Raw genomic sequence first — 14349 nt, 5'->3', positions numbered from 1 at the left:
GTTTATGTAAGTATTATAGGTAAAAGAAAAGTATATATATAAGTACTTTTTTTTCGCGACATTTACCTTGTAATATCTGCCCGGTCGTATGTTCTTTATAGCAATAAAAAAAATTAAAAGTTAAAAGAACTCAAATGAATCAAAACTTTTGTTATTTCAGAATCTATTCACGCATCGAATCATGATTTTGTTAACATTCACAACGGACACACACAAATAAAAACAGGCCTCAGATTTTAAATGTAACATTAATTAAAAATCCGAGATATCCAATTATGAGTGAGTGAATTAATTGAGTTTAGTTATTTCGCTTAGAAAGAATTTCTTTTATTTTTGTTATTATTGGCAGTAATCAGATAAAGCCTTTTGTTTTCTATTTTTTATTCTATTTTATGATTTTGTTTCAGAGTTGTGATTTTTAAGGAAATTAAATAATAATTTTCTAAAATATAACATGCACATACTTTTTTGATCATTGTATTGTTGATTATCATTCATGTCACATCGCTTCAGAATAGAAACCAGCTTAATTTACACTATGTTGTGTATTGTGCTTAAATTATGGATTGTATTCATCATTTCGGTCCATATAAATAATTATATGGCACCTACCTATATATCGCAGTACTGCGAGTTGACAACCCTTACAAATATCCCAATTTAACCCTTAACCGTGTCAATTTACCCCGGACGCTGGGTAAATTGGGACGGCCATTATTTTACCGATTATTTCTTTAAAATGAATAATTAAAATAATGTAACGGTTTTTATCACCTAGGTACGTTCAAGACTCAACTTATTTCTTTGGTTGAGCAGTGACTATTTAATTGGAACTATTTTAAAATTCAATCTGAAGGTCGATTTTGTCCCTATTTACCCCATTGTACGGTACACGGTAATTACTGTAATACAGAATTGCAGGAGTCCTGACACGTCATTACACGGAATTACCGTTTATTTTTGTGCCCAAAGTAATGTGGCGTCACGCGAGCTTTATTCGATTCGCAAAAAGGTATTGTTTAAATTTTCTTGAAGTAACAACTTCTATGGCATCGTTGTGAATTTGAAACTCGTCAAAAGAAGCGTCAAAAAAGCAAGTGAGCTTCTCTCGTTTCTAAAATCTATTTTTAAAAATATTTAAGATCTATAAGCTTCTAATTTTATTATTCGTTATTATTCCCATTAAGATTCCAATAAGTTGCTTTATAAAAACAATGTATTTTATTTGTTTCACTTTCACACCAAATTACTACTACCGCTACACTAAGTACTCAATAAAAACAAAGATACGACATTTATTTTTATCGTAATTTAATTCGCAAATTCTGAATACAAATTAATTTCATAACTTTTTTTTTAATTCGTTAAAGCCATAAACACGAATAAGCAATCGTTTCGATCACAAATTCACGATAAATAAAACCTTTAATAGGACAACGAATAAAACGGAAGCTAAGCGGATATGTTCTTACGACAATAACCACAACTCTGTTTGCGACCATATCACCCATCAATACTGATCAGATCATTATTTCTGTCGCGACCTTCAGTTCCACGTCTTTAGTGAAATTTCGTTTGCACAGCCATCGATAACATAGACTCGGGATCCGATTAGCAGCCCAAACGCGTTAAATTTACCCCATGATCTGTAAGCGGAGTAAAATGTCCCTTCGGAACAAGGTGACACTTTACAAAACTTGCATTAGGCCCGTCATGACTTACGCGAGTGTGGTGTTCGCTCGCGCGGCCCGCACACACATAGACACCCTCCAATCTTTACAATCCCGCTTTTGCAGGTTAGCCGTCGGAGCTCCGTGGTTCGTGAGGAACGTTGACCTACACGACGACCTGGGCCTCGAATCTATCCAGAAATACATGAAGTCAGCGTCGGAACGGTACTTCGATAAGGCTATGCGTCATGATAATCGCCTTATCGTTGCCGCCGCTGACTACTCCCCGAATCCTGATCACGCAGGAGCCAGTCACCGTCGACGCCCTAGACACGTCCTTACGGATCCATCAGATCCAATAACCTTTGAATTAGACGCCTTCAGCTCTAACACTAGGAGCAGGCTTAGGGACCTCGGTAACCGTACTCGTCGAACTCGACAAAGAGTTCGCCGTGCAACCTAACCCATGAATCAGCTCGCTGAGTTTCTCGCCGGATCTTCTCAGCGGGTCGCAATTCCGATCCGGTAGTAGATTCATTCGCGAAGCAGCTACTCTTGAGCTGTTAGGTCTCCTTCGGAGGCGCTCGGGTAGCTGTTAGCAAATCCCACCTCTCCTGGCTGAGCCTTTGCTCGCCCACGTGTTCTGGTGAAACTGGAAAGGCCTCCGGGCCACCAGTAATCTTTCAATCATAAAAAAAAAAAGCCCAAACGCCAACATAAAAAAAGAACACGAAGTAAATTCTTTTTGCATTTTGCAAAAACATTGCATTTATATTATTATGCATTTAAAGTTGAATTCAAACGCATTCGTTTGATAAATGAAGATTTTTTTTTTTTTTTTTTTTTTTTTTTTTATTGCTTAGATGTGTGGACGAGCTCACAGCCCACCTGATGTTAAGTGGTTACTGGAGCCCATAGACATCTACAACGTAGACGCGCCACCCACCTTGAGATACAAGTTCTAAAGTCTCAGTATAGTTACAACGGCTACCCCACCCTTCAAACCGAAACGCATTACTGCTTCACGGCAGAAATAAGCAGGGCGGTGGTACCTATCCGCGCGGACTCACAAGAGGTCCTACCACCAGTAATTACGCAAATTATAATTTTGCGGGTTTGATTTTTATTACACGATGTTATTCCTTCACCGTGGAAGTCAATCGTGAACATTTGTTGAGTACATATTTCATTAGAAAAATTGGTACCCGCCTGCGGGATTCGAACACCGTTGCATCGCTTCAACACGAATGCACCGGACGTCTTATCCTTTAGGCCACGACGACTTCTGATAGGCGCCAATTAGAAGATTTTTTGGAAAAATTCCATTGGAATTGGTCCAGCCGTTTCTTAGAGTCTATAGGGATTATTAGGGGATTATACATACACAAACACAATTGTTTATGTCTAGATTTTTTTATTATTTATAGCTTGAGATATTGATCTGTCGTAAATTGATATAAAAACCGCTATTCTAGGCATCAAGACAAATATATGACTTCGACGTTCGAATCCAAAATATACCAATTGACTGTCGCTATCATGGTATAAAAATATACGTTTAACTAATCGCGTTTTTTTTATTGCCCTTGCAGGCAGACGAACATACGGCCCATGAGTGGATACCGTCGCCCATGGACTTCATAAAATTTTCATACGAAACACGAATTATTCACACTAAACTATTCTGCTACCAGCAGCCACGTGTTTTGGAGACTTTTAGCTTCACTATTTCGCGTTTAGTGACTGATTCTGTACCCAAATATCCAGTTATATTCCCGACTGGAATCGATGTGTTAATGATATTTAGAATTCGAAGTCTAAGAATACTTGTTATTATCGAACGCGCAAGTCAAAACAGGGCGTAATTTTTTTCAACTTAAGCGGTCAAATTCGTGAATGCAAAAAAAAAACTTTATATTCAATGACAGTAAAAAAAGATTGGCTTTGTCTATGAAAAACGTGTTTATATAATTTAATAAAACTATAAATATAAGTACAAGAGCGAGTCAACGCAAGTTCACAGATAAACAAAATGTTTTTTTTTCTTGAATGACAAGTAGACTGAACAAGGGAGACCCGACTCCCGCTGTTTCATCGCGTTCACAATCCCCGCTAAATAATGACTTCAGTGTACACATGACTTTAACTTTTTTTGTTTGTTAATAAAGTATTGCTATTGAATACCATAGAGAATGTATAATTTTATTTATAAAGTGGTTTATGTCGTTCGATGATTATCTTTAAAATGTTTATGAGCATAGTTACTTTGTGCAGGCTTGTGTAGTTTAGTTTTTTAGTTACGTTTTTATTACGGATTTTATGTTTTTAAATTTCAATGGGCAGTATTTTGATGAAAAATACATATATAGTTATTAATATTTTTACTGGTGGTAGGACCACGGATAGGTACCACCACTCTGTCTATTTCTGCCGGGAAGCAATAATGCTTTTCGGTTTGAAGGGTGGGGCACCCGTTGTAACGTAACTATACTGAGAACTTAGAACTCTTATCTCAAGGTGGGTGGCGGCATTTACATTGTAGATGTCCATGGGCTCCGGTAACCACTTAACACCAGGGGGGCCGTGAGCTTTTCCACCAATCTAAGGAATAAAAAAATATAAAAATAATGTGAACGGAAGAGAGTCACATATTCTTTAAAATAGGAGTAAATGCCGAAATGCTAAACGCTAACTGACTATATTGGTTCGGTGATGTCACGGAGCACGGTCTGAGGCAGAGTCGGCTGACTTACGCGAATATTCAGAAATGATACGAGAAGACTCCAGATCGGGATGAATAATGACATTTCATTCCGGAGATTAAGATCCACGCCAGGTCACCGAGCCAAACGAGTTTGTTAGAATTTCTAAATATATTATTCTCTACAATAAGTTTGTAACTTCAAACTTGTATTTTTTAATACATTTTAGTTTTTTTCACTTTATTAAAAATTCATAATAACTACAATTGCATTTTATGTTAATGCCGGTGATCGGGTGCAAGACTCATTTTAAAATCCCGGTTAAACAGAACCATAATAACAATAACACAAATTAATCATTAACGTAATTAATTATAAGTTAATCTCGTATAGATAATGCATATATTTACCTCGTTTTATTAGAATCTACTCTCCTGCAAGCCTTTAGCGTAAGGCGGCATTGAGGAGACGAATTCGTTAACTGAAACAAAACAAAAAAAGGAAATTACAAAATGATAAAAATCTCAAAAAAGTGTGTGTAGGTTGTTACTGTCAGCTCAGCGAACATGAGTTAGCTGCTTAACGCTAAAGACCTCTTTCAAAACGTTCCTCCCGATCCATTAGCGGTGCTTTTAGGTACCACAAGCACCGGTCATCGTCCTCATTGAACCCGTCCCTTGCGACGAAGGGCTCTACGAGTGAATTAACCCATAGACACAGCCCACTGAGTTTCTCGCCGGATCTTCTCAGTACCATGACATGGGGTAAATTGGGATCCTGGGGTAAATTGGGACAAACCTGCGGAAGATTCTCAAAGTACCTGTAGCACGGAATCTACCTAATTTTGTTTATGTTAATATTTATCAATGTGTAGAAGAAAAACCAAGTTAACTATGGAAGTACTAAATATGAGTTAAGTTGGTCCCAAAAATTCGTCAAATTAAATTGAAAATAGTGGTTGAAAAGTGCGTTTTAAAACAGCTTACAGAACTTTTAAAAAAAGTAATATTATCGTTGTTTTTTCAATAAGATCACAGTTTATATAAGTTTTTAATACACCTGGAAATACCACAACAAACGGTAAGTTGCAATATTCTTATTTTAAATACAATATTTCGACAAAATAAAAAATGTATAAATTTTCCTTTCTTTTTGGGGAAAATTGGGACGTATGTGGGGTAATTTGGAACGAGACTGGAAAAATTAGGGACGAGAAAACACAAAATTGGAACGCCAAAAGACAAAATAGGGATGGATTGTTAGGGTTGTCACTGATATCTTATAATAGATTTTTTAGCCTATACTATCACTCAATTGCGTGATGTAAAGAAGGTTAATGTGTTTATCAGTTAGTTTATGTAAGTACTATAGGTAAAAGAAAAGTATATATATAATTACATTTTTTCGCGACATTTAGCTTGTAATATCTGCCCGGTCGTATGTCCTTTATCGCAATAAAATAAAATTAAAAATTAAAAAGAACTCAAACGAATCAAAACTTTTGTTATTTCAGAATCTATTCACGCGTCGAATCATGATTTTTTTAACATTCACAACGCACACACAAATAAAAACAGGCCTCAGATTTTAAATGTAACATTAATTAAAAATCCGAGATATATAGGTTCCAATTATGAGTGAGTGAATTAATTGAGTTTAGTTATTTAGCTTAGAAAGAATTTCTTTTATTTTTGTTATTATAGGCAGTAATCAGATAAATCTGCTTTTTTATCTTATTCACCTGATATCTCACTCTTGCTCAAAGATTATTTTGAAAATGTTGATTAAATAAAATTGTATTATTGCATTTCCAGTCCTTTTGTTTTCAATTTTTTACTCTATTTTGTTTCAGAGTTGTGATTTTTAAGAAAATTAAATAATAATTTTCTAAAATATAACATGCACATACTTTTTTTGATCATTGTATTGTTGATTATCATTCACGTCACATCGCTTCGGAATAGAAACCAGCTTAATTTACACTATTTTGTGTATTGTGCTTAAATTATGGATTGTATTCATCATTTCGGTCCATATAAATAATTGTATGGCACCTACCTACCTACCTATATATCGCAGTACGGCGAACTGACAACCCTAACAAATATCCCAATTTAACCCTTACCCGTGTCAATTTACCCCGAATGCGGGGTAAATTGGGATGGCCATTATTTTTCCGATTATTTCTTTAAATTGGATAATTAAAATAATGTAACGGTTTTTATCACCTAGGTACGTTCAAGACTCAACTTATTTCTTTGGTTGAGCAGTGACTATTTAATTGGAACTATGTTAAAATTCAATCTGAAGTTCGATTTTGTCCCTATTTACCCCATTTTACGGTAGGTCGCGTTTCCGATCCTGTGGTAGATTCTGCGAAGCACTGCTCTTGCTAGGGCCAGTGTTAGCAACACACCCGGTTTGGGCCGCGTCGGCTCATCTATACGTCAAGGAGAAGCTGATATAGCCTCTCAAGGCTATCAGAATAGGTAAAAAAAAATCAATACATTATCACCCGTTTCAAGAAGACCTTGTCATAGCGCGGAAAGAGCACTTTATTCCAGAAGTAACTTCTGCATGATCATGTATTTAAAAGGGTAGAAAAGACACGCGTCCGACATTTCCAGTCTTGGAATGTATTGTGTCAATACTACACGGTATAAATTATCTGTGGACGCGTGTATTTGTTCTAGAACTCGCTTCCACGATGGCTTGTGCGAGAGTACTCTAGATTTGGCTACGGTACAGAAAGAATTAGAGGTTTGAAACGACTCGTGAGCCTATATTACCTTTTTTTTATTGCTTAGATGGGTGGACGAGCTCACAGCCCACCTGATGTTAAGTGGTTACTGGAGCCCATGGACTTCTACAACGTAAATGCGCCACCCACCTTGAGATATAACTTCTAAGATCTCAGTAGTTTTTTTTTTTTATTGCCCTTGTAGGCAGACGAGCATACGGCCCACCTGATGGTGAGTGGTTACCGTCGCCCATGGACTTCAGCAATGCCAGGGGCAGAGCCAAGCCGCTGCCTACCGCTGCTTACAACGGCTGCCCCACCCTTCAAGCCGAAACGCATTACTGCTTCACGGCAGAAATAGGCAGGGCGGTCGTACCTACCCGCGCGGACTCACAAGAGGTCCTACCACCAGTACTAACCTACACTCGAAACTCAACCTTAAATGTGTGTAAAAGAGTGGGTATGCGTGTCACTGTTTGTCCAAATCTACAGAAACAAACACTAAATTACGCTTCGCAAATATACACCAGTATTGTGTGCTTAGTGCGAGTTTTTTAACGTTCTCGATAGCGTAAAAGTTAACTAAAATTTGTATGCAGTTGGAACAGCGCCCCTAGCGGCAAACGTAGATAAACGTTAGAAACTCGCATTAAGCAAGATATATTTTAAGTCGCGTTTAACGGTTTTGAAGCAGCTTTTTCGTTATTTCAAAGGTCTGTTTTCGTCGTCGGTAATACGAAATTTTAATAATACAAAGGAAATCCGATTTCAAAAAGGTATATTGATAATATCATTAATACAGTCAAAGTCGTTTGACTACGCGATGTGTATACGTACCTAGTCAATTATGGATAGCTCGAAAAGTAATGTCAGAATTTGATTTTTTTTAAATAGGATCTCACGAGAATGACTCTGGTTTACAGATAAAATTAAAAATTCAAAAAATTTAAATCATCAAAAGCGGTTCGCCTACAAAAAGTTTTAAAGCAAAATACAACCGAATTTATCTTCCTTTTTTCGAAGTCGGCTTACAAAATACAGACAACCGCACTGCATCGTCAAACAGGCCGAGTCAGGACGGGAGCCGCTGTGTACACATCCATTTACGAGACAAGCACTTATATGTGGTGACCATGATGAAATGAAAATACCCTACTATAAGTATTGGGAGTCCAGTCCAGTAAAAATATGCCGCCTATTTCTGTCGCATAGCAGTTCCGACGCCGCTATTTATCGACCTCAGATCTAAAGTTGAGTGGCATAATTCAGGTTATGATGTCCATTGGTTCCAACAAACACTTAATACAAAGCGGTATGCCATTGAAAGAAAACAAAAGAAAAAACAAATTGGTAGACTAAAAACCTTAATACAGTTGTTTTTTTTTTCAATCTGAAATATGAAATGATAACCCTTAGGAGGAGTTAGGTGTATCCATTGACGTATCTTAAAATATGGCTACAAAATATACTATGTAATGCTGTAATTTCATAATCCGCGTTTCTAAAAGAATTATGGTCAATTTACCCCATTATAATATTCGAAAGACCAAACTTTTTATTCATAAACATGTTCCCAGGAGGCTGAAGGTTCTTCCAATGTGACTCGTTTGACATTACCGGCCGGTTTTGTACTTTACAAGACCTGGTATGTGTAAGAAACAGAACCTTATTAGACACGAAATAAGGTTGACGTTATTAATAATATTCAATGTACTTTGAAGATGGAAAGTGACCGAGTGGCCTTGAGTGAGAGTTTTTGTTTTAATAATAATAATAATCAAGCGTTTCACTAAGCTATGATCGATTTTGTATTTACACTAGGAGAGACTAGGGACTAGTGCCTCCGGAGTGGTGAAATTTCCAAGAGCGGCAAAATGTGGGGTGCGACCAAGACATTTTTTTTAAAGTTTTTTCAAATAGTTTTAAATACACGATCTCAATGAAAATTTAAGAACATTTTATTATATACTAGCGACCCGTCCTCGCTTCGCTTCGGAAACATTAAAACACACATGAAACCAAAAAAAAAAATTCAAAAAAAATTAATAAAAGTAGCCTATGTTCATCAGGGACAATGTCGGCTTCTAATGGAAAAAGATTTTTTCAAATCGGTCCAGTAGTTTCGGAGCCTATTCGAAATAAACAAACAAACAAATCTTTCCTCTTTATAATATTAGTATAGATCATAAAATTATGCTCCGCACCCTTAATTAGTTGAATGAGAGATTACTGGCTCCCCGAAGGCCTTTCCAGTTTCACTAGGACAGGTGGGCGAGAAAACCTCAGCCAGGAGGGAAAGGATTTGCTAACAGCTGCCCGAGCGCCTCCAAAGGAGACCTAATAACTCGAAAGCAGCTGTTTCGAAGTGGTTCAAAAATCGCTGCAAAAAAACGAAAACAAAACATGCGATCAGTAATCATCATCATTATCCTGCCCTTTCCCAGTCACCTGGGGTCGGCGCAACATGTTTTCTTCTTCGATACTCTTCTATCATATACCATTTCTTCGCTCACTCCCCTCTTACACATATCGTCTTTCACGCAATCAATCCACTTCTTCTTAGGTCTACCTCTTCCTCTATATCCTTCCATATTCATAGTTAACATTCTCTTACCAACCTCATTTTTGTTTCGTCTCATCACATGTCCATACCATCCCAAACGCGCACTTCTCAGCTTCTCTGTCACAGGTGTCACTTTCAGACTTCAGCGATCAGTAACTATGTACTAAAAATTTGGCTGGCGTCAATAAATACCCTAACGCCTGGCCATGTGTATTAGAGCTGCTTCAGAACGAGCGCTATCACCAGAGCTCGTGAACTTGTTACCCATAAAGATCTTACATGATGACAACGAACTCTCTCACATCACGACTCAAGAGTGACATAGAAGAAAGATCTTATAATAAATACAATTCTATGTGAATATTACACATTAGCTTGTCTGGCAACATAGCGTCGTTGCCAAACCAACTCATCTCGGATCCTCCCGATCCACTAACGGTGCTTCTAGGTACTTCAAGCACCGGTCACCGTTCTCGTCGAACCCGTCGCTTGCGACGAAGGGCTCGACGAGTAAATTAACTCTCAGACACAGCCCACTGAGTTTCTCGCCGGATCTTCTCAGTGGGTCGCGTTTCCGATCCGGTGGTAGATTCTGCGAAGCACGACTCTTGCTAGGGTTCGTGTTAGCAACGTCATCAGGTTTGAGCCCCGTGAGCTCACCTACTAAAGTTAGGGTTACGCTGATATAGCCTCTCAAGGCTCTCAGCTTAGGTAGGAAAAAAAAAAAAAAAAAAAAGCCAAACCAAAATCTTCTATGTGCACTTTTTGAGATTTTTACTTTTTGACCTTTTCGTATAGTTCACAGCCCTATCAACCGTGTTAAAAAACTGTTATGTTTCTATAGCTTTAATATTTATCTATAGCTTTCATTTGATATATTAAAAATTCACTTTCATATAAAATTTTACACGAAAATGTTTTTACTCGTTAATTCAAAATAGAGTTTTTGCACATAGCAGATTTTGGTTTGACAGCCACGATAAGCCGATAATAATAACAAGTGAAAAAATCTACATAATTCAATACGCGTTAACGGAAAAATAAATTCTATAAAATTTACAAAGTCTCTGATCTCTTGAGTAATCTCGTCTTTTGAAATGTTAAACGTAAGATAATTGCGACACATCAGAACCTTACAAGGCACTTGTTCTGCCATCTATGTTCGAGCTTCATGCGTGGGTGTTCCGCGGAAATGTAAGAAGCAACAACGGACTGGGTTTTAGAAACATTATTACATTGGCAAGAAATGATTTTTTGTAATACATTTTTATGTATTGTCTGTATCCTTGATGTTTTATCGTGTAACGCGTAATTGTGAAATAATATACTTATATACATATTATAAACCTCGAAGGTACTCCACAGAACGCGTTTACAGGGAAAGTCAAGTTCTCAACGTGCGTCAGTTATTCATTTTAAAAATATTTCTATTGATACATGAAGCAGTGCTCTCTTCTGAAATGTACGATTCCTTGATTAAACGCAGGGTTTACAAATTACCTGTAACTTTGACAGCTACAAAATTATCATCTATCCAAAAACATCTATTTCAAGATGGTGCTAAGATCTATACTTATAACGCGTTTATTAAATATTGTAATGAAAACCTAAAACACAAAACGGTTAGGCAAGCTAAACCACTAGTGAAAAAATGGTTGTTAACATTGAACTATATGGAGACAGAGAACTTAATTAAAAGCAAGAGATAGCAGTAGATTTATTAGTTTTGTATCTTGTTGTTTATTTTTTGTTATTAATTTTTTTTATATTTATTTATGTTTACGCTTCCCACATATGTGTAATTATTTGATGTGTTATTTTTATTTCTCAATTTTTTATTATTATATTATATATTAAATCTTGTAACGCATGTTTTTGAGCGTAATAATTATTAATAATAGTGATGTCGGTTTGAGGTCAATTATATACATAGTAAATCGCATTTTGGTCCTCAGGATACAGGCTATGCCTAGTGTGAGGATCATTGGTTAATTTTATATTGTTGATGCCATCTGCGTAATTGCGTAATCTCTCAATTTGTTAAATATGTAAATAGTATTCGAGGTCATGATTTAAGAGTTTATGTAGTAAAAATTCTTATTAATATTATTATTATTATATGTATATATAGCAAAAATAACTTCGTTCCAACGGAGTGTACATGATCTCTTATCTTCTTCTTATATGTCTACAAGTAAGTGTTATGATATGATTTATGGGGTGTATCAGGTATATCAACAGGAGTATGAGGTTTATTGTCATTTGAAACCTTATAGCATTTAAATACTGAATTCAAGATCAAAATTAATGACTTAATTTCAAAACAAACCTTCAAAATTCTAATACGAACAACTGAGTTAACACATAAAGTTAAATAAAACTAAACTTGATTTAACTAAATCACTAGTTTAAACAGAAATTTCTCTTTAAATCCATAGTTTATTTCATTAATTTTACAATATCCGACGTCTCAAAGACACAAGGTTTGCGTGGTGACGATTTTAATTGTCTGTGACACGTGAAAACTATAAAAAGTGGCTCTTATAAAGCTTCAGTAAAAGCTTTTTGACGTACACAATAGTATTCTTAGAGAACAATTGTGAGTACGAGGTAAAGTTAAACGTGTATTAGACATTTCCACGCGGCTATAGAACTAAAACAAGTTAGACTAGTCGCTCTTCCGTGAACGTCGCTAAGTGGACGTGTTTCAAACAGGCTGTATTGCCCTGCTCGCTACTACGAATAGATTTAATCTGTTTACCGTTTTGAGGATGATTCTTTAAGTAAATGAAGAGACTAAATTATACCACAAATAGATTTTAGCGATGGGCCAATGCTGCCGGCAATGGTGTACTTACGGCCTAATACGATTATCAACGGCAGACAGCGGCTTGGTTCTGCTCCTGGCATTGCTGACGTCCATGAGCGACGGTAACCACTAACCATCAAATGGGCTGTATGCTCGTCTGCCTACTAGGGCAATAAAATAAAATAAAAACCGCGGTTCTGCCTATTTCTGCAAGCAAGACAGCTACGTTTTGAATGGAGGGACAGAACCTATATAGTAAATACTTACTTATATAGTAATAGTGGCAGAACCTCTTGTGAGTCCGCACGGGTAGGTACCACCACCCTACTTATTTCTGCCGTGAAGCAGTAATGCGTTTCGGTTTGAAGGGTGGGGCAGCCGTTGTAACTATACTTGAGACCTTAGAACTTATATCTCAAGGTGGGTGGCGCATTTACGTTGTAGATGTCTATGAGCTCCAGTAACCACTTAACACCAGGTGGGCTGTGAGCTCGTCCACTCATCTAAGCAATAAAAAAAATGAAACTACTTTCATTTTTACGACCTAATATCATAAGATCAGTGACACCATTTACTTGATGTTTATTGACTTCGGTCACCAAATTATTACTGATGAACCGTTTGCTAGTTTGCACATCTAGGTCAGTAAAAATGAAGTACAATTAAAAGGTTTATCATAATGTTTGATCGCCGCCAAACCACCGCTTCACCGCAGATTTCCTGTGGCCTTTTTCGTCTATCTGTTTCAAGTACAACACTTAATTTATTATGTGCTCTTTTAACACGTAACAATAACTCGCGCCTTCTTAAGGTAAATGATATTCATTATGAAATAATTTCCCATGCGGTTATCAGACATGAATGCGCAATACTTTCTATTGCCCATTGTTTATAATTATCTCATGTTTTTTTTTCGAGTTATGAAAGCTGTTGTGTTACCTCTCTCCTGTGCTTTCTGCTCTTCATTGGGCATTTGCAGCAGCAGATTTACAGACAGTTTAACTTTTTTTTTTATTACTTAGATGGGTGGACGAGCGCACAGTCCATCTGGTGTTAAGTGGTTACTGGAGCTCGTATCTACAACGTAAATGCGCCACCCACCTTGAAATATGTGTTCTAAGGTCTCAGTATATGTAGTTACAACTGCTGCCCTTCAAATCGAAACGCATTACTGCGTCACGCCAGAAATAGGCGGGGTGGTGGACCCGTGCGGACACTCAAGAGGTCCTACCATCAGTAATTACGAAAATTTTAATTTTGCGGGTTTGATTTTTATTAGACGATGTTATTCGTTTACCGTGGAAGTCAATCGTGAACATTTGCTAAGTACGTAATTTAATAGAATTGGTACCCGCCTGCGAGATTTGAACACCGTTGCATCGCTACATACGAATGCACCGAACGTCTTATCCTTTAGGCCACGACGACTTCGTCTTAAATAAACTTAAATGAAAAAATCCTAAATTAGCTTTTTAGATACGCAATTTATATCAAAATTGCTGACGGCTGTCTGGTGATCGTGGATCCATTGCTTTCGTTACTATTTTGTTGTGTAACATTAGAGCAACCCAAAAAAACGAAAGGATTTTACTATAACACTACAAACTCTCTTCGATTGTGGGATCCGTTCCAATTCATCGTTTACGTTCGATGGCTTCCTACCACAATTCTCAAATTTATTGCTTTGTAGCGGGTTTAAACGGTATCAACCCACTAACAGTCAATACATTCGGGAATCGAATCCGAACGGCGTCCAGCCACAAGCGAAGCCCAAAAGACGTCATTACGGACCCTCCCGATCCATTAACGGTGCTTTTAGGTACCACAAGCACCGGGGTGGTAGATTCTGCGAAGCACTGCTCTCG

At 37.1% G+C, this 14349-nt stretch overlaps 1 protein-coding gene across 4 annotated transcripts in view; it reads right to left on the bottom strand.

Annotated features, from left to right (window-relative positions):
- LOC114242643 (zona pellucida domain protein papillote) overlaps window positions 1-14349 on the bottom strand; it is a 104631-nt gene that overhangs the window by 54214 nt on the left and 36068 nt on the right. For 3 of the 4 annotated variants that reach the window (XM_028173890.2, XM_028173893.2, XM_028173891.2), the window contains one exon: window positions 4783-4853. The exons of the other annotated variant lie outside the window; for it this stretch is intronic. The gene's annotated coding sequence lies outside the window, so the exon portion shown is untranslated. The remainder of the gene's footprint in view (window positions 1-4782; window positions 4854-14349) is intronic. 4 annotated transcript variants of the gene reach the window in all.

This window comes from Bombyx mandarina, chromosome 15 (assembly GCF_030267445.1).
Source record: "Bombyx mandarina strain Sakado chromosome 15, ASM3026744v2".
In the NCBI taxonomy this organism is placed as follows: domain Eukaryota; kingdom Metazoa; phylum Arthropoda; class Insecta; order Lepidoptera; family Bombycidae; genus Bombyx; species Bombyx mandarina.
The sequence above is the reverse complement of the archived record's forward strand: the minus strand, read 5'-3'. Positions and strand labels throughout refer to the sequence as shown.